At 34.6% G+C, this 22,494-nt stretch overlaps 1 protein-coding gene and 1 pseudogene across 2 annotated transcripts in view; both read left to right on the forward strand.

Annotated features, from left to right (window-relative positions):
- Window positions 1–4,791: 4,791 nt before the first annotated feature.
- The window catches only part of LOC145268670 (nephrocystin-3-like), a 110,279-nt gene continuing 92,576 nt past the window's right edge, over window positions 4,792–22,494 (forward strand). The window contains exons 1-2 of one of the 2 annotated variants that reach the window (XM_080124161.1): window positions 4,888–5,007; window positions 7,800–7,870. The gene's annotated coding sequence lies outside the window, so the exon portion shown is untranslated. Of the gene's footprint in view, window positions 5,008–7,799; window positions 7,871–22,494 lie in introns of both variants that reach the window. The other variant, XM_080124160.1, reaches the window with a different exon arrangement.
- Window positions 20,210–20,326, forward strand: LOC145268984 (5S ribosomal RNA; annotated as a pseudogene).

A 22,494-nucleotide genomic window follows, 5' to 3' on the forward strand; every position in this document is an offset into this window, starting at 1 on the left:
TGGTGGTAGAGATGGTTTCTTGTAGTTATTGAAGGAAAGGAGCTTATCAAGTCATAGGTTTGCATTTACAAATATCCATGAACTTAGAACTAACTTAGACGATGTAGAATCATTTCTCCTAGCAAATTCCCCAGATATCTTAGCAGTAAGTGAAACTACCTTGCACTCCTTCATCCCCTCTAACCACTTGAACATGTCTGGTTATATTCTACTTTGTCATAAGAACTCTTGACAGACACATTCACGAACTAGGAGTCTATATTCGTAACACCCTTAACTAAATCTAAACTAAAATCTGAAGACCAAACCTTCATGCGCTGTAGACTATATTATATTTTCTTTACTGCTCTTCCTCAACCCAAGACTGTACCATAATTTGGGGTAATTGCGCCAAGTCCGGAGTAATTTTGCCAACTAGGTAAAAGTGCTCTTTTGGCAACCACGCATATAAAGAGCATTTTTTTTTTAGTTGGCGCAATTATCCCAAAGTATAGTACTCTAATCAATTACCTCCCTGGCACCATAGATGTAGCACTCTCCCTAGACACTAACGCCAAAGTACATGTATTTGGTGACTTTGATGTCCACCACAGTAATTGGCTTGGCTTCTCTAACTACACTGACACAGTTGGTAGCATCATACATAAATTTTCGATATCTCATTCTTTGATACAAACATTAACGTTCCCAACCCACTTCCCAGATCGTCAGGACCAGCAAGCCTCACTTCTGGACCTATTTCTGATCACAGTTACTGAGGATTGTGTAACAAACGCCTATTGCGCTCTCGAGAATGCTGATCACGCTGTGATAATGATAGACATCACTCTAAACTCTCGACCCAAATTGAAGAGCTATTGCTCAAAACGACTCGGATAACATCAGGGATCACAGGATCACATCAGAGATGCTTCATGAGGAAATATCTTTTCTCTTCTTGCAGAAGGGTATGTAAATGAGACTTCCGTTTGCCTGCTTCCCACCTGACTACAACTTGGATGTCTTCAAATCCAACATAAACAAATTCCTGATAAACCTCCCCCTTCAGTAAGACACTTTATCAAATCTCCAATACTAACGATTCCTGCGATACTATCCCATTGATTACTGTACACGCAGTGACCCTTATCTCTGAGTGGCTTCTGGGCCTTGATAAGTGGTGACTACCATGTAAAAAAAAAAAAAAAACAGTACACATCGCCTGGGGCTTCGGTCTCTGATCGAATGTGAGTACTACGAGCTAACACTGGCTCTCTTCTAAATACCATTTATTTCCACGTGCTGTACCCTAACGAACATTCTTCCTTTTGTTGTCTTCATTTTTAATTAAACTACGAAGACTAAGCTTCCTCACTTTAATAATTACAAGAAACATTCTCAGCCACTAATAGCCATGGTTAATGTTTACAGGGAACATGAGTTGGAACAGATACATTGAGTGCATTGCCAAGGCTGCTGCAAAGGAGGTGGGCTCTCTCTATCGTGCTAGAAAGATACTTACGCCTAAGAGCATCCTGTACATCTACAAGGCCACCATTCGCCCATGTATGGAATATTGTTGTCGCATTTAGGCTGGTGCATCTGCTACTAATCTCTCACTCCTGGATAGGATTCAAAAGAGAGTCGCCAACCTAATAGGGATCACAGGATCACATCAGAGATGCTTCATGGGGAAATATCTTTTCTCTTCTTGCAGAAGGGTGTGTAAATGAGACTATTGAATGGTTCAAAGCAGCCACTAAAGCACATGTTCCCACACCTAAGTTCTATAACAAACCCCACTCTCCCCAATGGTTTACTTTTACTTGCATAGCTGTCATTGCTCAAAGGCAGCATGCATACCGCAGATTTATGCAACATAAATTCAGTACAAATAGAAAAAGTTTATAGAAGCTAGAAGTAATTGTAAGAAGCAAATAGCCACAGCTTTTGACAGGGTATGGCATGAAGGTCTTCTCAGGAAAATCAGATCATACGATATCACTGGACGAATATTTAACATAATTAAATCCTTCTTAGATAAAAGAAAAATCCAGGTTGTTCTCGACAGTCGTACATCTAAACAATATGATATAAATGCGGGAGTGCTTCAGGAGTCTATCCTTTGACCTTTATTATTCCTAATATTCATAAATGACCTCCCCGACAAAATTGCCTCTGAAATGGGTATATATGCTGATGACACCATGCTCTATAACAGGCACGACTCTTTATCTGAGAGTACATCTTTCAAACTCCTTGGCCTAACGTTCACTGGAAACATGAGTTGGAACAATTACATTGAAAGCATTGCCAGGGCCACTGTGAAGAAGGTAGGCTCTCTCTACCATGCTAGAAAACTGCTAACACCCGAAAGTATCCTGTACCTCTATAAGGCCACCATTCGTCCATGTATGGAGTATTGCTGTCATATTTGGGATGGTGCATCTGCTACTAGTCTCTCACTCTTAGACAAGGTTCAAAAGAGAGTCACCAATCTAATAGGCTCTGAACTGGCATCTAAGCTTCAGCCTCTGTCCCATCGACGAAATGTTGCATCCCTCTGCCTGTTCTACAAGTATTTTAATGGAGAATGCTCTGACGAACTGCAAGCACTTGTGCCCCCATGATATAAACACTCTCGACAAACCTGACAGGCAGCTAAATCCCACCCCCACACAGTAGAGACCCCTAGATGTAAAAGATCTTTCTACTCCAGTAGTTTCTTTCCCAGAACCGCTAGACTTTGGAATTCCATTCCAGGTCCCTGCTTCCCCAACTGTACTGACATGCAGAAGTTCAAGTGTAATGTGAACCGACATCTTACTACCCAAATCCCTACATAGTACCCCAGTAGTTGTTGCTCCTGATAGTAGCCCCCTACACCAAAGTGGCAATGTGCCTTGTTTGTGCTGAAAATGTAATTAAAAAAAAAATGAAAAAATAAAAAAAGTTGTCTTCATTATTAACTAAATCACGAAACATGAAGCGAAACTGGGTTTTTTTTTGTTTTTTTTGATAGCACAAGAAGTTTTTAGGTAGATTTTTTTATGTGTGAGCGCACAAAACTCCTAACAAAAAGATTAATTTGCAACACAAAAAGCACAGGGTAACAACACCTCTTTTTGAGCAAAACAACGAAACAGTTTATTTCGAAAGAAGAAAAACTGTGTCCGAGTTGAAAGAAAAGGAATAGAATGTTTTTGGATGTTCTTGTGTCTTCATGTTCTCTATTAGAGGTCTTCAGTGAAGTAGTCGCAGCCTGGAGGGATTCAGTGAACAAAGAGTGAGAGGAGAGAGGTCTGTCTTCTTTGCTGGTCTGAGCTCATCTGCTAGCTTCTGGCTAGTTCCTGGCAGGAGTAATTAGTTTCCTTAAGGGACATAATTGCTGTCATATTTGGGACGGTGCATCGGCTACTAGTCTCTCGCTCCTTGACAGGGTTCAAAAGAGAGTCGCAAATCTGATAGGCCCTAAACTGGCATCTAAGCTTCAGCCTCTGTCCCATCGTCGAGACGTTGCATCCCTCTGCGTGTTCTACAAGTATTATAATGGTGAATGCTCTGAAGAACTGCAAGCACTTGTGCCCCCACGACGTGAACACCCTCGACAGACCCGACAAGCTGCAAAATCCCACCCCCACACTGTAGAGATCCCTAGATGTAAAAGATCTTTCTACTCCAGTAGTTTCTTTCCCAGAACTGCTAGACTTTGGAATTCCATTCCAGGTCACTGCTTCCCCAACTGTACTGACATGCATAAGTTCAAGTGCAACGTGAACCAACATCTCGCTGCCCTAATCCCTACATAGTACCCCAGTAGATGTTTCCCCTGATAGTAGCCCCCTACACCAAAGTGGCAATGTGCCTTGTTTGGGGTGAAAATGTAATTAAAAAAAAAAAAAAAAAAAAAAATTAATGCGCCCTGCTAGATAGTGATGTTGTTCTCAATTGGTTCACTGTTTCAGATATATACTCGAGAGTCAAAGCACGGAAAAGAATATTCTCTTGTCATTGTCCTAAAAGTATTAATAAAAAAACTTTCATACATAATTTATGACAAAATTCTATTTACTCATTTTAAGAGACTTTTTTTTATCCAAATGTTTAAAATATGTTGGGGTTTTTTTTCATATAACACAAGAAGTGTTTATAAAAAAACTGTTATACATTATTGACGACAAAATTTTGTGATAAAACTTGTGAAAAACATAAATATATTATTTCAAAAAGACACCATTTATAGAAATGCAAATAATAAAAAAATTTCATTAGTTGTTTTTGTGTGTATGCGTGTGTGTGTGTGTGTGTGTGCGTGTGTGTGTGTGTGTGTGCGCGCACGCGCGTGTGATAACACAAGCGTTAAAAACATTTTTTATAGAAATGTGAAAAATGAAAGTCTATTATTTTTTATTATTGTATTATGATAGCACAAGAAGTGTTAAAACTAAAATAATTTTTTAAAATAAATTATTTCCACAAGGTTTCGTATTTCGTTTCATGTTTAGTGACTTCCGGTTCATATTTGGGTAAACTGAATTCGCTTCTGGCGTCTTATTGTTTATTTAGCGTTCTAAAATGTCTCTTGAAAAGCATGCCGCTGCCGCCGCCTCCTCCTTCTTCTTCTTCTTCTTCTTCTTCGTCAATCCTTGTTATCTTCCCCATTCCTAGTTTAACAACCCCGTCTTCACAATTATTTTTCATTTAAACGAATTCGGGTACGACGGCAACGCTTCTGCCAGTGTAAATGCGGAAAAATCTCAACGGGGGAATAATTCCATCGTACACCGGTTTGTAAACAAATGCGAAACTAATGCAGAAGAAACGATTTCTTTTCTACCACCAGACGTAACTAATGCACGAGAGGCAAAAAAAAAAAAAAAAATGTCATGCTTAAAATCAGACCATAAAAAATAGGGAAGCACTAAAAAACAAACAAACTTTTGTTTAAAAATAAACCTGATCAGAATTACTTTTCTTATGTTCTAAAAATATCCCGAATAATTCTATTAATTCATGAAAAGTTTACAGGTAAATAAAAATTGATTAGTTTATGCATGGAATGATTTAAAAAAAAAAAAAAAAAGTTTCCTTTCATGTTTGAACTAATTTTAAAAGCCAGAAATTATTTTAACAACAAAAAATTAAAAAAAAAAATTATTTTAATTATTTAAATAATATTTTTAATTTGAAGTAATTATTTTAATTTTACTTAAAAAAAAAAAACTAACTTTTAAACTTGATAATAATTCCGAAAATAGTTTTTAGCATCTTATATTTCTTTTTATTTTGTTTATTTATTGAAAAAGTTGGTACTTCTACAGTTTATCGCCGAAAATGGAGACGCCATTTTTTTGGTGCTAATACACTTACTGATCCGATCCGCGCTATTTTTAAAATCGTATTTGGAAGTTTAATTAAAGTTTTATTATATGTTTTTTTATTATTATTATTCAATTCTAAGGTTAAAGTATAGAATAGTTACAAAACACCCTCCCCTCTCCATGTTAAGAATGGCTTTTTAAATAATAACGTTATTATTTTAGCACGGATCAATAAGTGCACTGCACTAGTACCTAATTAAAAATCAAGGCGGACCTGTACGAGAGTGCCTACCCACTAAAAATGCGTTTTTTACCTTTTAAGTTTTTTTTTTTCAGTACTACTACAGTTTATCGCCGAAAATGGAGACGCCATTTTCTTTTTCGGGCACCTGTTGCCATAATCAGAGGGAGAAAACAGTATTTTAAATTATGACCGAAGCATGAAATGAATAAAAAAATTTTTTTAAATAATAATTCGGAAATAACTAATTACTACGTGCCCCTGTGTAATAATAAACACCTCCAAATTCCCTATGTTAAGAACGGCTTTCAGAATAAACATTCCCCCCCATCTCGAAAGCCGTTCTTAACATGGGGAGGTTGGAGGTGTTTATATTACGCAGAGGGACGTAGTAATTAGTTATTTCCAGAAGTAATCATTATCTAGTTTAATTTTTTGACTTATTGTACCGCGCTTTTTTTTTAAAATAGTATTTTCAAGTTAAATTGAAGTTTTACGATTTTTTCCAAAATAAATTTTTAGGTGAAAGTACAGAATAGTTACAAAACACTCTCCTCCCTCCATGTTAAGAATGGCTTTCTAAATAATGTTATTATTTCAGCATGGTTCAATAAGTGCATAAGTACCATTTTTTGTTTTGTTTTGTTATTTATTTCATGCTTGTTTCAGTCATAGTTTAAAATACTCATTTCGCCCTCTGATTCTAGCGACAGGTGCTCGAAAAATGGCGTCTCCATTTTCGACGATAAACTTGGGTTTGTATTACTGTACACACATAGATTCGAAAAAGTTGTCAAAAAACAAATATATTACAAATAAATGTTATCAAAGGCAAGATAAGTTACTTTTCTACCAAACTGGATATATTTTTCGTGTTTTTATTCAATGTAACATGTTTATTCAGCTCGAAAAGCATACAGTGCTTACCGATATATTGGGAAATTCAAAATGGCGCCCGACTCTCTCTTTAACACGGTAAGTTCGGGAAAAGGTGATATAAATAATAAACTAGACAAAATACTGTTAGAAATTCGCTCAATATATGTTACCATGACATAAGTTGACATATATTCGGTGGTTTTTTAATAGTATTTTGTCTAGTTTATTATTTATAACACCGTTTCCCAAACTTATCATGTTAAAGAGAGAGTCGGGCGCCATTTTGAATTTTCCAATATATCGGTAAACAATGTATGTTTTTCGAGCTGAATAAACATGTTACATTGAATAAAAACACAAAAAATATATCCAGTTTGGTAGAAAAGTAACTTATCTTTCCTTTGACAACATTTATTTGTTATATATTTGTTTTTGACAACTTTTTCGAATCTTTGTGCAGTTGTACTGCACCACTGCAGTACAACCCCATAACCCCCCCCCCCAGCAATTATCATAGAATACAGACTTGAGTATCATATTGGTGCTAATGGAGAGAGTGGATCCGCGCTATTTTTAAATCGTATTTACACGTTTAATTAAAGTTTTATATATTTTTGTTTTTTTTAATTCAATTGTAAGGTTAAAGTACAGAATAGGTACAAAACACCCTCCCCTCCCCATGTTAAGATTGGCTTTTTAAATAATAACATTATTATTTTAGCACGGATCACTCTCTGCATGAATACCATAAAAATTAGAAGCAAAAAAAAAAATTAAATAATTTTTAAGGAGTTTTAATCACGTGACACGTCGGGTAAAGAAATGGACAGTAGCATTAGCAATGAAGTAGAACATTATAACGAGAAAGTGAACCCCCTTCTTAAATTTTATTTATTTTTTTCAAATTTTTTTCTGTTAATATGATACTTAAGTCTGTAATCAATGATAATGGTCGAAAAAAGTTTTTAAAAAACGTGTAAAACACGCATTTTTACGGGGTGGGCACTCTCGTAGTGGTCTGCCAAAATCAATTAAAAATCAATTTTAAAAAAATGGAATATTTAATTATTTTCTTTTTTTTACTTGCATGAACTTTTTATTTTTAACTTAATTTTATATCGACATTGGTCAATAATCAAAGTAATGTTTCGTTATGTTTTTGTTTGTTTGTTTGTTTGTTTTTTTCTTAAGTAAATCTTTAAGTTATTTTTAATTTTTAATTAGAATTTTGGGTTTGTATTACTGTACACATAGATTCGAAAAAGTTGTCAAAAAACAAATATATAACAAATGAATGTTATCAAAGGCAAGATAAGTTACATTTCTACCTAACTAGACAATTTTTTAGCGTTTTTATTTAATGTAATATGTTTATTCAGCTCGAAAAACATACAATGTTTACTGATGTATTGGAAAATTACAAATGGCGCCCGATTCTCTCTTTGACACGGTAAGTTTGGGAAAAGAAGTTAAAAATAAAAAAAACTAGACAAAATGCTGTAAGAAACTCACTCAATATATGTTACCGTGACATACGCTGACATATATTCGGTGGGTTTTTAAATTTGATATACAGGGTACTAAGATTTGGGAAAATATTTGTGATCGGTTTTCAGACAGAAATTTTGCTGTTAAGGGGTCAAAGTTCAACGATTTGACCTTTGAGAACGCTACCAAACTCCTCCAACAATTTTGGATCTAAACACTTGAAATTTTAGATATAGGTTCCTTGGACATGGATCTAACTTAATAACTTGATTTGATCCCAAATGTTAAGGGGTCATAATAGGGGTCAAAGTTAAAAAAATTGACCGCTTTTTTTTTTTTTGCTCAATATACACCTCCAAACATCCAGGTAACGCCGGATTGAAATGCTAGTATAACTATAAAAGCGAAAGTGTCTGTGTGTCTGTCTGTATTTGTGTACATTTCCCGACAAAATATCTCTATCAATTTTCAGTCTACAGACTCGAAATTTGATATAAGGGTATTGAGATTTGGGAAATTCTTTCTAATCCGTTTTCGGCCAGAAATTTGGCTGTTAAGGTCTCAAAGTTCAACGATTTGACCTTTGAGAACTCTACCAAACTCCTCCACCAATTTTGGGTATAAACAATTGAAATTTTAGGTATAGGTTCCTTAGACATGGATCTAACTTAATAACTTGATTTGAGCCCAAAACACTAAATGTTAAGGAGTCATAATAGGGGTCAAAGTTAAAAAAAATTGACCTATGCGGTCTCTACCAAATTACACAGACAATTTCTGGTCTAAATATTTGAAATTTTACATAAGGTGTATCCAGAGATATGGCAAGTTTTTTTAATCGGTTTGAGTCGAAAATTTGAGTTGCCAATATACAAATGTATGTTTGCATGTCTGCCTAAAACTTTCAACAGAGGCGATAGATTTTTACAAGACCAGTATCGTTTTGAAGCTCAACCCTTCAGACGACGAATACCAAAAAATTGGCTAAAAACATTAATTTCTTCACCCTCAACTGGGCACTTTTCTACAGGGAGGGGTAATTTTTTTGCTGATATTTTTGAAAGTCATTCCCTCTTTTCGATTGTCTAGCCTTAATTGAAACCTACATCACTTCCGGTTTAGCCAATTTGAAATTTTACATAAAGGGTATTCAGACTTTCAGCAAGCTTTTAAATCATTTTTTGGGCGAATATTTGGCTGCCAAGAGGTCAAAGTTTACAGAGTTTACCTTTGCAGACTCTACCAAACTCCTCAGCCAATTTTGGGTCTAAAGACTTGAAATTTTAGATGTAGCTTACTTGAACATGGGTCAAACATTTTAATTCAATTTGAGCCCAAAACAATAAATGTTAAGGGGTCAAAATTGGAGTCAAAGTTAAAAAAATTTGACGTCTGCGGTCTCTACCAACTTTTTAATCGGTTTGGGTCGAAAATTTTTAGCTACCAATATATAAATGTATACATGTATGTATGTTTGCATGTCTGCTTAAAACTTTCGACAGAGGCAGCAGATTTTTACAAGATCAGTATTGTTTTAAAGTCCGACCTTTCAGACGATAAATATCGAAAAATTGGTTAAAAACATTAATATCTTCACCTTCAACCGGGCACTTTTCTACAGGGGGTGGGGCTTTTTTCACCGATATTTTTGAAAGTCATCCTCTCCTTTCGATTGTCTAGCCTTAATTAAAACCTACGTCACTTCCGGTTTGGCAGTGGTCGTAACAGCAACAACGTCTGTTTTTTTCCCATTCTTTTCCTCCTTCGTGGTATAGGTTCGAGCCTGCCTTCCTACTACCACTTTTTTTTTTTTGCTCAACACACACATCCAAACACCCGGGCAATGCCGGGCTGAAATGCTAGTATATCTATAAAAGTGAAATTGTATGTGTGTGTGTGTCTGTGTGTGTACATTTCCCTGCCAAACTACTCTGTCAATCTTCTGTCTACAGACTCGGGATTTGACATAAGGGGTATTGAGATTTTGGAAAATCTTTTTAATCGGTTTTTAGACAGAAATTTGGCTGTCAAGGGGTTAAAGTTCAATGATTGTACCTTTGAAAACTCTACCAAACTCCTCTGCCAATTTTGGGTCTAAACACTTGAAATTTTAGATATCGGTTACTTGGACATAGATCAAACTTTATAATTTGATTTGAGCCCAAAACACGTCTTAAGGGGGTCAAAATTGCGGTCAAAATTTAAAAAAATTGATCTCTAGAGTCGTTACCAAATTACTCAGCCAATTTCTGGTTTAAACATTTGAAATGTTACATAAAGTGTATTCAGACATAGGGCAAGATTTTAATCAGGTTTTGGCCGAAAATTTGGCTGCCAAGGGGTCAAAGCTCAAAAGATTTGACCTTTGTGGTCTCTAGCAAACGATTCAGCCAATTTTGGATCTAAACATTTTAAATTTTACATAAAGGATATTCAGACATGCAGTAAGCTTTTTAATCAGTTTTTGGGCGAAAATTTGGCTGCCAAGAGGTCAAAGTTGAAAGTGTTGACCTTTGCAGACTCTACCAAACTCCTCCACCAATTCTGGGTCTAAACACTTGAAATTTTAGATGTAGGTTACCTGGACATGAGTCAAACTTTTAACATATATATGGACCACTTTTGCCCCTTCTTCCAGTTTCCCCGGGCTTAGTAGCTAAACCGCACAAGAAGGCCAAGAACTAAAAAAATAAAGGATAAGTTTCTTAAAATTGATGATCGTCAAGGAACAGGTGATAGTTTTATGTTAAGTTTATATAGAAAAGTGATCCCTCACTCTAAAAGCTAAATATTAAAAAAAAAAAAAAAAAAAAATGAAATAATTCTCTAGCAACATCAGTGTTCACCGAAAAGAATTGGCACTTATGCAGTTTATGGACTGCACTATTTTTAGATAGGATTTTCAAGTTAAATAGCATATTTTGTTTATTAAAATTGTAGGTGAAACGACAGAACAGTTCAGAAAGCCCACCCCCTACCATATTAAAAATGGGTTTCTAAATAACTGCCAAGGTCGCTGGAAAGATGGTGGGATCCTTCTACCGCTCCAGAAGATATCTCACTACTGATGCAATTCTCTATCTATATAAAAGCCAAGTACGTCCAAGGATGGAATACTGTTGCCATATCTGAGCAGGAGCTGCTAAAAACAGCCTATCCTGCCTTGACAGAGTACAAAATAGACTTCGTTGCTTAGTGGGGGATGCCCTTTTCTCTACCCTGCAACCTCTCTCCCACAGAAGAGACGTTGCGAGCCTATCCTTGTTTTATCGTTATTTCCATGGCAGGTGCTCGTTTGAACTCCAATCTCTGGTCCCCCCTCGCCAATCTTTCACGAAAAACACCCGTCTAGCTGAATCCACTGTCAAAAGTTTCCCCCACTCTTTATCTGTGCCTAAATCAAAACGTGGATTCCATGAACAAAGCTTCTTTCTTAGAACTGCACGCCTGTGGAACTCTGTTCTGTCTGCTTGCTTCCCACCGGACTACAACTTGGATCTGTTCAAGTCCAACGTTAACAAATTCCTAATGAACCACCCCTTAAGTAAACACTTCATCAAATCTCCACACTAACGTAATGTACTTGCAATAACCCTTATCCCTGAGTGGCTTACGGGCCTTGATAAGTGGTGATCACTGTATAAAAAAAAAAAAAAAAAGTTCAGCCCAGCTTTGCTCGGGCCATATCTACTGTTCATAACTTGCCATACGTGTGAATACACTTTATGTAAGATTTCAAATGTTTAGACCAAAATTTGTCTGAGTAATTTCGTAGAGATTGCAGAGGTAAATTTTTTATAACTTTGACCCCCAATTTTGACCCCTTAACATTTATTTTTTGGGCTCAAATCAAATTAAAAGTTTGATCCATGTCCAAGTAACCTACGTTTAAAATTTCAAGTGTTTGGACCAAAAATTGGCGGAGGAGTTTGGTAGAGTTTTCAAAGATCAAATCGTTGAACTTTGATCCCTTGACAGTCAAATTTCTGGCCAAAAACCAATTAAAAAGATTTCCCCAAATCTTAATACCCCTTATGTCAAATCTCGAGTCTCTAGACTGAAAATTGACAGAGTTATTTGGTAGGGAAAGATACACACACATTCTCACTTTTATAGATATATATAGATAACGTTATTATTTCAGCACAGTCCATATTCTTCAAACATTGCCCTTCCAAATTTCCTTATGCAGAGTGAAGCCACACTTGAAAAAAGAAAAAAAATTGGTATTTATGCAGAATAATGTGCTATTTTTACAATAGGATTTTCAAGTTAAATTCCGTTTTTAGGATATCTTTTCTTTATTAAATTGTTAGGTGAAAGAACAGAGTAGTTACAAAAACGCCTTTCGCTACCCATGTTAAGAACGGGTTTCTAAATGATAATGTTATTATTTCAGTACGGTACATATTCTGCAGAAGCACCTTTTTATTATTACTTTTTCCCCAATATTTTAGCTTTAAGAGTGAGGAGTTACTTTCCTGCATAAACTTAACATTTACCCATTTCTTGACCAGCACCAATTTCCGGAAAAGTCATAGTTTTTAAAAAAATAACTAACCGTTTTTCATTTTTTTTATATATATATATATATATTTTTTTTTGAAGCTGACTTTTTAAACTTTTAAAATTAATTTCTACAATTCTAAAGTAATATATATATATATATATATATATATATATATATATATATATATATATATAGCTGAACGTCTGTGTGTGTGTGTGGTCACGAATAGGCTCCTATATGGTTGATTATTTTAAAAAAACTGATTACATATAATGATAGAAGATGTATCGAGACACAGGAATGGGTATGTTTGATCAGGCAGAACGGTGGTTCATTAAAATTGTGGGGTCTGCGTTCGCACCTGGTCCACAAAGTATGGAAATAAAAAATTTAACAATTAAAAAAAAACGTTTACAAGTGTTTTTGATATAGATATACATAAGAATAATTTGATAAGTATGTTTTAACTTAAATAGGGATAGTATAATAAAATTGTGGGGTCTGCGTTCGCGCCTGGCCTCCATAGAATGGAAATAGGCACAAACTTTAATAAAGATTTTTCATATCTATCTGCGTAAGTATACTTTGATAATTATGTTTCAGTTTGAAGAAATATGGTATAATAAAATTATGGTGTGTTCGTTCGCACCTGACCTCCATAGAATAGAAATATGTCACAAAGTTTAACAAGATTTTTTAATATAGATCCACAGAATATTGTGATAAGTGTTTCAGTGTGAACAGGTATGGTATAATAAATTATGGGGTTTATCTATTTTATTTTTACTTTCATCATATTTTGCTTTGGTTTTGATACCCCCTGAATTCAAAGCTATCTCTTTACAACCCTTCCTTTTCATAACCTATCATACTTTCATAAATCAGGGTTCATTTTCTGTAGGCTGTTTTTGAACCCAGCCAACGACACATACTTTTTCTAGTATATATATATATATATATATATATATATATACTAACTGTACCCGGCCACGCGTTGCTGTGGCTCAGTTTGTTAAAATGGAACACATTCCTCAAGAAAAATTGCATTTTGTTCGTTTATTTACTTCTATTATTTTTTGCAATTTTTTTAATCAATTAAAAGTTATGAATGCTTTACATGAACACTGTAAATAGTTATGTGAATGTAGAGAAAAGTTTGGTTCTTTTTTTTCATGAGAATGTACAAATTATTTTTTTTTTAACAGATGTTCAGAAAATAAACAGAAAAATACTTCCATCATTAATTATGCAAAAAAATAAATAAATGTTGATTTAAACATAATGCTTATAAATTACGATAAAACTTGCTGAGTATGCACTGTTTTACAGTTGTTGTAAAAATGGAATGGAAACTTAAATTTCACTCCGTTTTAATCTTTCTTAATTTTTTTATTTGTGCCCCCCCCCCAAACGAATATAATCAAAACAGTAACATTCAACAATTGTACTTTATGTATATAAAACACAAAAATATGTAAAAAAAAAAAAAGTTAATTCCATTTTTAAACAAAAAAGTCAGTTTGGTATATCTTTTTGTTATTTTTTACATAAGTCCAGCTTACCATTCACATTGAAAATGTCGACATTTATAGGTTGCCGGGTACGTTTACAACGAATAAACACTCCAATCTAGTAGATGTATTAGAATTTTTGTAGGAATTTTTGACACCCCTATCACAAAACTGCGAATAAAATATAAAAAACTCGTAATTTCTCTTTTAAAAGTGGGTTATTTTCTTATACTTCCAAAATAAACTATTAAAGTTGTTTTAAAAGTAATAGAAATATTTTTTTTTATTTTTTAAAAAACAGTAATGAATTTTGCGAACTCAATATTTTTCAATTTTTAAACTTTAAAAATCTATCAAAATTTTTCTATTGATTCTATTTTTACGATATTATTAGGATCAATGTGAAATTTTATGCTCTTTCCAATAAACCGAATATAATATTTTAGACCGGCGTTTTTTTTAAATTCACGTCCCCCCCCCATTTTCAAGTGTCTATTAAAAAGTAAATAATTAATTTACTCACCAAAGTTTTATATATCACAAATTGAAGAGAAAAGGTCAATAAATAATATATTCAAATTTAAAACAAAAAAAAGTATTGTTTTTGTAGAAATTTACCTGTAAAGTCCGAAGTTTAAAACCTTTTCTAAAAAAAAAACACTTTGCTTGTTTTTTTTTGTTTATTTTTTAATGAAACCTTGGTCCTTGCTCCTTTAATTGAAAAAAAAAATTAGGGCTTGAGTTACATTTTCGAGGAGTTATAAGCTTGGAAAGGCGGGGTGGAATTATTCACTATTTTTCACGAAATTTCTGACACACCTACCAATCTACCCATGTTAGAACGGCTTTCGGAATACACCCCTAATCTTGCCAGCATACCTGAAAAGCTACAAAAGTTGACGTGTCGAATGGGAACGATGAGTTGGACGTAATGTAAAAATGTACCAAATTTAAAAGGGAACGAAATTCAAATTTCTGTTCCATTTTTACAACAACCGTAAAGCAGAGCATTCTATGCAAATTTTACCTAACTTACTGTATTAATGCTATTTTTTTTAAGCAAAAAAAAAAATATTTAGGTTTGGCTATAAATTCCTAAACTCATTTCACCCTAAATAATTTAGGTGACTGAAATAGGAATCTAATTGAATCTTTAATTTCCTGAATAGTATGCGAGAAATTCATTTTTCTTCGAGTTCTATCGAATTCATTAATACGGACTTTAGGGGCTTTTTTTCGGAATGTTCCTGTAAAAATTATTTTTTTATTGTTACAAATTACGATGCTTTATTTATATAAAAAAAGCAAAAATAAATTCTTGCGTTTTTTTATTTACTACTGAAAACCATAACTTTAGTAAAGGTATTTTTTTGTTTAAATAAGATAAAACATTTTCACTAAGAGTTAAGTAAAAATAATTAGTCCATTATATTCTGCGATCATTATTTGATAAATACTGAAATTTTCATTAAAATTGGTTAATTTCCTGATTTTTGGTGAATTTTTAAGTAAAGGGGGGGGGGTCAAAATGTTTATACACTTTAAGCATCGGCATTCATTTTGTCTGTACCTACCATTTTTCAATGAATATTTGATAGGAAAGCGACCACGTGTGGTTAATTTAAATCAAATTTCAATCACATGGTTACATTATCATTAATCATGTGAAAATTTTATTTATTGAAAATTTACCGATATTGTAATATCCTTTTAGTGACGCAGTGTTGGCAACTGAGATTTAAAAAAACCCGCGAGATCAGGAGAAAGAAATGTCCAGAAAATCGCTAGATTTTTAACTTTTATCATCTGAAATTTTAAAAAATCGCTAATTCACCCCCCCCCCAAAAAAAAGCTCCATATTTTAACTTCCTACAATAAAAAAATTATAAAGATAGTATATTCAATATATAAAATGTTCCGTGTTTTCTCACTATATGTTTCTGGAATTATATTGAAGCGGTTAGCTCCCCAGAAGGATTACATATTTTATCAGCTAGTTTTACCTGTTTTTTCAGAGAGGATTTTTTTTTTTTTTGCAAGAAACAAATCATAAACTCAAACTTTTTATAATAAAAGTTAGATTGAAATATACTGCAAATTACACATCACAATAATGGTGCAACATATTTTGAAATTAGAAAAATAAAAAAACAAAAAACTTTGTTTTAGCATGTTAAAAGTATTTAGGTTGGTAGATAATTAAATTCTACTGTATTGGTATAAGTTTTTTTTTTTTTTTGCTGTTGTTTCTTGCTTTTTAGAATTTTCAACTAAATACTTCTAAATTAAGCGGGGTTGCTTAGATCATATTTTAAACTAAACTTCGGAGGTTTGAATGCCTCCCCCCCCCCACCTAAAATGTACTTGGAAAAATCGATTTTATAGCGAGATTTAAGAATGGTTAGCAGAAAAAAAGGTGAAAAACAAAACAAATAATCAAAAATAATTATTACCAAAGGCAATAAATGCTACTTTTTTTTACTTACATGAATGAGTTTATTTTATGTTTTAAAGTATTTTCAAGCGCTTTTCTTTATTTTTTAATCTAAAATTGCGGGTGTGTCGGTGCGAAATATCTCCAGATTTTCTAGAATTCCCTGCTAGATTGCAAACGAAATCTCCAGATCTAGCAGGAAAACCGCTAAATTGGAAACACTGGTCACGCGACAGGAAGCTGTAATAAATAGTTGTCCCTAAATAAAAAAAATGGCCTATCGGTACAAAGAAAACCACCTATTTATCATAGAAAAATTAAGTATAATGTTATAATTAAAAAGAAATATATAAAAACACACATGGATATAGTAAACATATTATACCAAAACGTGGAAGCCATCCATCCAGTGGTTTTTTAGACTATTAATTGCGAACGAACCAAGAGTTACAGTTTTATATATATAGATATACTAGCTTTTCAGCCTGGCGTTGCCCGGGTGTTTGAATGTGTATGTTGAGCAAAAAAAAAAAAAAGTGGTAGTAGGAAGGCAGGCTTGAACCCGTACTGCGAAGGAGGAAAAAAACCCTGTCGTCTTTGTGGAAGTGACTTATGTTTAAATTAAGGCTAGACAATCGAAAGTAGAGGATGACTTTCAAAAATATCAAAGCGACCCCCCCCTGTAGAAAAGTGCCCAATTTAAAGTGAAGATATTAATTTTTTTAGCCAATTTTTCAATAATTGTCGTCTAAAAGGTCGAACTTCGAAACGATATTGATCTTGGTAAAATCACCTCTGTCGAAAGTTTTAGGTAGACATGCAAACATACCTACATACATACATACATTTATATATTGGTAACTAAAAATTTTCGACCCAAACCAATTAAAAAACTTGCCCTATCTCTGAATACCCTTTATGTAAAATTTCAAATGTTTAGACCAGAAATTGCCTGAGTAATTTGGTAGCGACCGCATTGGTCAGTTTTTTTAAACTTTGACCCCTATTATGACCCCTTAATATTTATTGTTTGGGGCTCAAATCAAGTTAAGTTAGATTCATGTCCAAGGAACCTATATCTAAAATTTCAAGTGTTTAGACCCAAAATTAGCGGAGGAGTTTGGTAGAGTTCTCAAAGGTCAAATAGTTGAACTTTGACCCCTTAACAGCCAAATTTCTGGCCGAAAACGGATTACAAAGATTTTCTCGAATCTCAGTACCCTGTATATCAAATTTTTGTCTGTAGACTTAAAATTGACACTTATTCCGGAGGAAACTGTACACACACACAGACATACGTTCACTTATATATATATATATATATATATATATATATATATATATATTCTATACTCCTATAAATTCGGTTTTCTTTTGCGTGTATTGATATTCATATTTTCTATTTATCTAAAAAGAAAATACAATTTTGTTATATATGGCTTGTGGAATTGCATTCACTAGCAAAAGATCTAGCTAATTTGCATATTATTTTAAACATTCATTTTAATTAATTCCCTATTAGTTTTTTTCGGTTTTCTTATGGGATGATCATCTTTAGTTAACTGTTACGTGTAATTATATTCATGCAAATATTCTACATGATTTATGCTTGCATAATATTTGCATAAAAAGTTTACAGGGAACATAAAATTGTTTCCATATATATTTATGTATGCGTATGTATTTTTGTTTAATCTATCTATCTATCTATCTAAAAAAGTGAAAATACCAGCTTTGCAAGAATGAGTGCTAGTTTTGATTGCCACTTTTTGTCCCATTGCACCACGTGCTCATGATCAAAGTAGAGAGACTCCGAAAGATCTTACTCGTTGGCCTTTGAAGTGTTGCCATAGATCGTATTGCTATCTGCATGTGTGTTGACGAATGAACTTAGAATCTGATTTGGGTGATCATTGATGAAGATAAGGAAAAGAGTTTGGCTCAGGATGGATCCTTGAGGCACGCCCGCATTGATACTTTAAACTTCGGACTTCTGCCCATCAATGACTACTTGTATCAACCTATCAGACAGGAAGGATTCGATGGTCGAGAAGGCATTTCCATAGCTGGAAATCTTGTAAAGTAAACCTTTATGTCAAACCCTATCAAATATGTTTGATATATGAAAAGCTACTGCTCTTGAGAGGAACCCCACCCCCCACCCCCACCGTCGATAGATTTGTTGATCCTATCTGAAATTACACTCAGTACATCAGCTGTAGATCTCGCAAGACAGAAAGACACCAAGTAGGTTGTTTTTTGCTGAAGTGGTTAACAATTTCTCTATTTTACACGAATTCAAGCAACTTACTCATTATACACAGAAGACTAATTGGTCTGTACTAAGATGCAGAAGACCAATCTCCAATATTCAGATTGCTATTCATTGACAACTACTTTAATAAACCTGTCAGAGGGAAAGGACTTGATGATTGATAACACCTTTCTAGATACCCCATAGCTGGAAATCTTGTGAAGTAGAACTTTATGCAAAACCCAAACAAATGCTTACGATTTCTTTTTTTCTTGAAATCTACAAAAAAACAAAACAAAAAAACAAAAAAATTAGGCACAGGGACACTCAAAATTTGTGAAGGTGAGGAGGGGAGGGGGGGTCTTTGGTCATCCTCCTCACTGAACCTTTGGGTAGTCTATGCTAATCCTAACTAGAGTTCTCATTCACCATAATACCGCAAACACACTGGGGAGTGACGTCCTACTTAAGATACCCCGAATCAGATCGTTTTTTTTTTTAATAAAAAATTTTTAAAAAATGCCTTTGATATATCAAGAGCTATTGTTCTAGAAACAAAGCTCCCGTCAATAAGATTCACTGATCCTGTGTGATATTACAGTCAGCACATCAGCTGTAGATCATGCAGGAAGGAAACTATATTGCGTATCACTTCTCTAATTATCATGGATTCGAGCAACTTACTCATGATACACAGAAGACTAATTGGTCTGTACTAAGATGCAGAAGACCAATCTCCAATATTCAGATTGCTATTCATTGACAACTACTTTAATAAACCTGTCAGAGGGAAAGGACTTGATGATTGATAACACCTTTCTAGATACCCCATAGCTGGAAATCTTGTGAAGTAGAACTTTATGCAAAACCCAAACAAATGCTTACGATTTCTTTTTTTCTTGAAATCTACAAAAAAACAAAACAAAAAAACAAAAAAATTAGGCACAGGGACACTCAAAATTTGTGAAGGTGAGGAGGGGAGGGGGGGTCTTTGGTCATCCTCCTCACTGAACCTTTGGGTAGTCTATGCTAATCCTAACTAGAGTTCTCATTCACCATAATACCGCAAACACACTGGGGAGTGACGTCCTACTTAAGATACCCCGAATCAGATCGTTTTTTTTTTTAATAAAAAATTTTTAAAAAATGCCTTTGATATATCAAGAGCTATTGTTCTAGAAACAAAGCTCCCGTCAATAAGATTCACTGATCCTGTGTGATATTACAGTCAGCACATCAGCTGTAGATCATGCAGGAAGGAAACTATATTGCGTATCACTTCTCTAATTATCATGGATTCGAGCAACTTACTCATGATACACAGAAGACTAATTGGTCTGTACTAAGATGCAGAAGACCAATCTCCAATATTTTTTTTTTCCAATATTATATTATGAATTTTGGAATCTGTGCTGTTATCTACTTATTTGTGTGTTCTCTACCTGTGCATTTAATTTCTTTATTTAACTCTCTTTACGATCTTATTTATCAAGTCCATAGCCGTCGAGTTAATGTCTATTTTAAAGGCGTGCTTATCTCATCTCTGGATGTGTATGTGTGTGCGTGTCAGAACATATAATACGAATATCATAGTGTACGGCATAATCACGTTGACACACTGGTTCTCGTCAGATCATCAAAGTTAAGCAATGTTGAGCCTGGCTAGTACTAGACGGGTGACCATTTGGGAATTCTAGGTGCTGTATGTGCTTTCCGCTTATCTCGGCATTGTTTCCAGTCGTCCTTAACCTCCACTTGCCACTGGTATTCAACAATGTCAACTCAGAAGTGTCTCATTTGCATACTGAGCTAGCATATAAAAAGGCGGCCATTTTTCTTTTCTTTTTCTCTCTTCATTCCTTCTGTCTGCATGAGTTCTTACAGGCTGCCGAAAGAACAGGTTTGTCACAAATTAAATCATTTAATCACATGACCAAGAATCAACTTCGCCGCATCATCAAGCAGATTCCATACTTATATATGATAGCTCAAGTAGAGGAGGCAGTCTTGAAGAGTGAAGCGAGAAAAACAAAAAGTCAAGAACCCTCAGGGGTCCATCCTGGGCCCAACTCTTTTCCTGATCTACATTAATGATCTTCCAAATCACATCCTTACATCATTTGTAGACATCTATGCTGACGACACTACCATTTATGGTAGCACATCTAAGACAGTAAACGACCAAGTTCTCTCCAATTCTCTCTCCTCTGATCTTGAGCACGTAGTACAATGGGGTAAAGAATGGCTGGTTACTTTTAATAGATCTAAAACCAAGCTTCTCTCTTTACATCATCAACATTCTGATCCACACCTGACATCAATTGAAATGAATGGCTCTCGTCTTCAGGAGGCCTCAAGTTTTGACAAACTTCTTGGCTTGACCATTACTCCTGATCTTAAATGGAACACGTACATCAAATCTGTTGCCAAGGCCGCTGGAAAAATGGTGGGATCTTTCTATCGATCCGGTAGATATCTCACTGCTGATGCAATTCTCTATCTATAATCTATATAAGAGCCAGGTACGTCCAAGGATGGAATACTGTTGCCACATCTGGGCAGGAGCTGCTAGAAAGGACTTGGCCTGCCTTGATAGAGTTCAAAATAGACTTCGTAGCCTCGTAGGAGATGTCCTTTTCTCTTCCTTGTAACCTTTATCTCACAGAAGAGATGTTGCAAGTTTGTCTCTGATGTATCGTTATTTTCATGGAAAGTGTTCGAATGTGCTTCAATCTATGGTCCCCCTTCGCCAAACTTTCACAAGAAATACTCGTCTAGCTGTAAACACTATCAATAATTCCCCCCACTCTTTATCTGTGCCTAAACCTAAACGTAGATTCCATGAACAAAGCTTTTTTCTATGAACTGCACGCCTGTGGAATTGTCTTCCGTTTTCCTTCTTTCCGGCTGACTACAATATGATTGTCTTCAAGTCTAACGTAAATAAGTTCTTGATGAGCCGTTCCATATAAGTTATCAAATTTACCAAATTTTAATTACTAATGATTACTATAATGTCCAATTTCTACTGTACACTCTTTAACCATTATCCTTGAGTGGCCTCTGGGCCTTGATAATGTGGTGATGCCTATGTAAAAAAAAAAAAAAAAAAAAAAAAAGGAAACCGAGAAAGTTAGATTTTCAGATATACTACAAAGGGATGACCAAAAGAATGGAGAGTTCAGCATAGCTAAACAGATGACAAAAACAAATACAGGATGTGACGATAAAATTATCATCCTAGAAAAGACGGCATGATTTCATTTCTGTTTGATGAAAACTGTTTTTTTTTGTTTTTTTGTTGCTGTTGCAGACCATCTACTAGTTGGCCAGTTGTGTACAAATCACAAGAGCGTTAGGAGCCTTCTATTATGTCTGAAAGTGACACAATATTCGACGAGCGAGATTGGAGATATGCCACTGCACAACTCATGCTCTCTACCGATCCAAGTTATGACAACAGGACCATTGCCAGCACCCTCAAGATGCATTGCTGAATTGCCATGAATAACATTTTTCTTTCTTTTCTCTTCATTTCTTGCTGCCGAAAGAACAGGATTGGATAAAAAGGAAGCGGTACTAACCCTATGTGGGTTTAACCGACTTCCTCCACATGACAAAAACAAATACAAGGTGTAACGATAAAATTGTCGCCCTAGAAAAGATGACATGATTCCATTTCCGTTTGAAGAAAACCGGTTTTCTTTTATTTTCTTGCAGACCATCTACTAGTTGGCTAGTTATGTACAAATCCCAATAGCAATAAGAGCCTTATCTGAGATGCGCCACTGTACAACTCATGCTCTCTACCGATCCAAGTTATGACAACAGGACCATTGCCAGCACCCTCAAAATGCATTGCTGCATTGCCACGAAT

The sequence above is a fragment of the Euprymna scolopes genome, chromosome 44 (genome assembly GCF_053919585.1).
Source record: "Euprymna scolopes isolate OS-2025 chromosome 44, ASM5391958v1, whole genome shotgun sequence".
In the NCBI taxonomy this organism is placed as follows: domain Eukaryota; kingdom Metazoa; phylum Mollusca; class Cephalopoda; order Sepiida; family Sepiolidae; genus Euprymna; species Euprymna scolopes.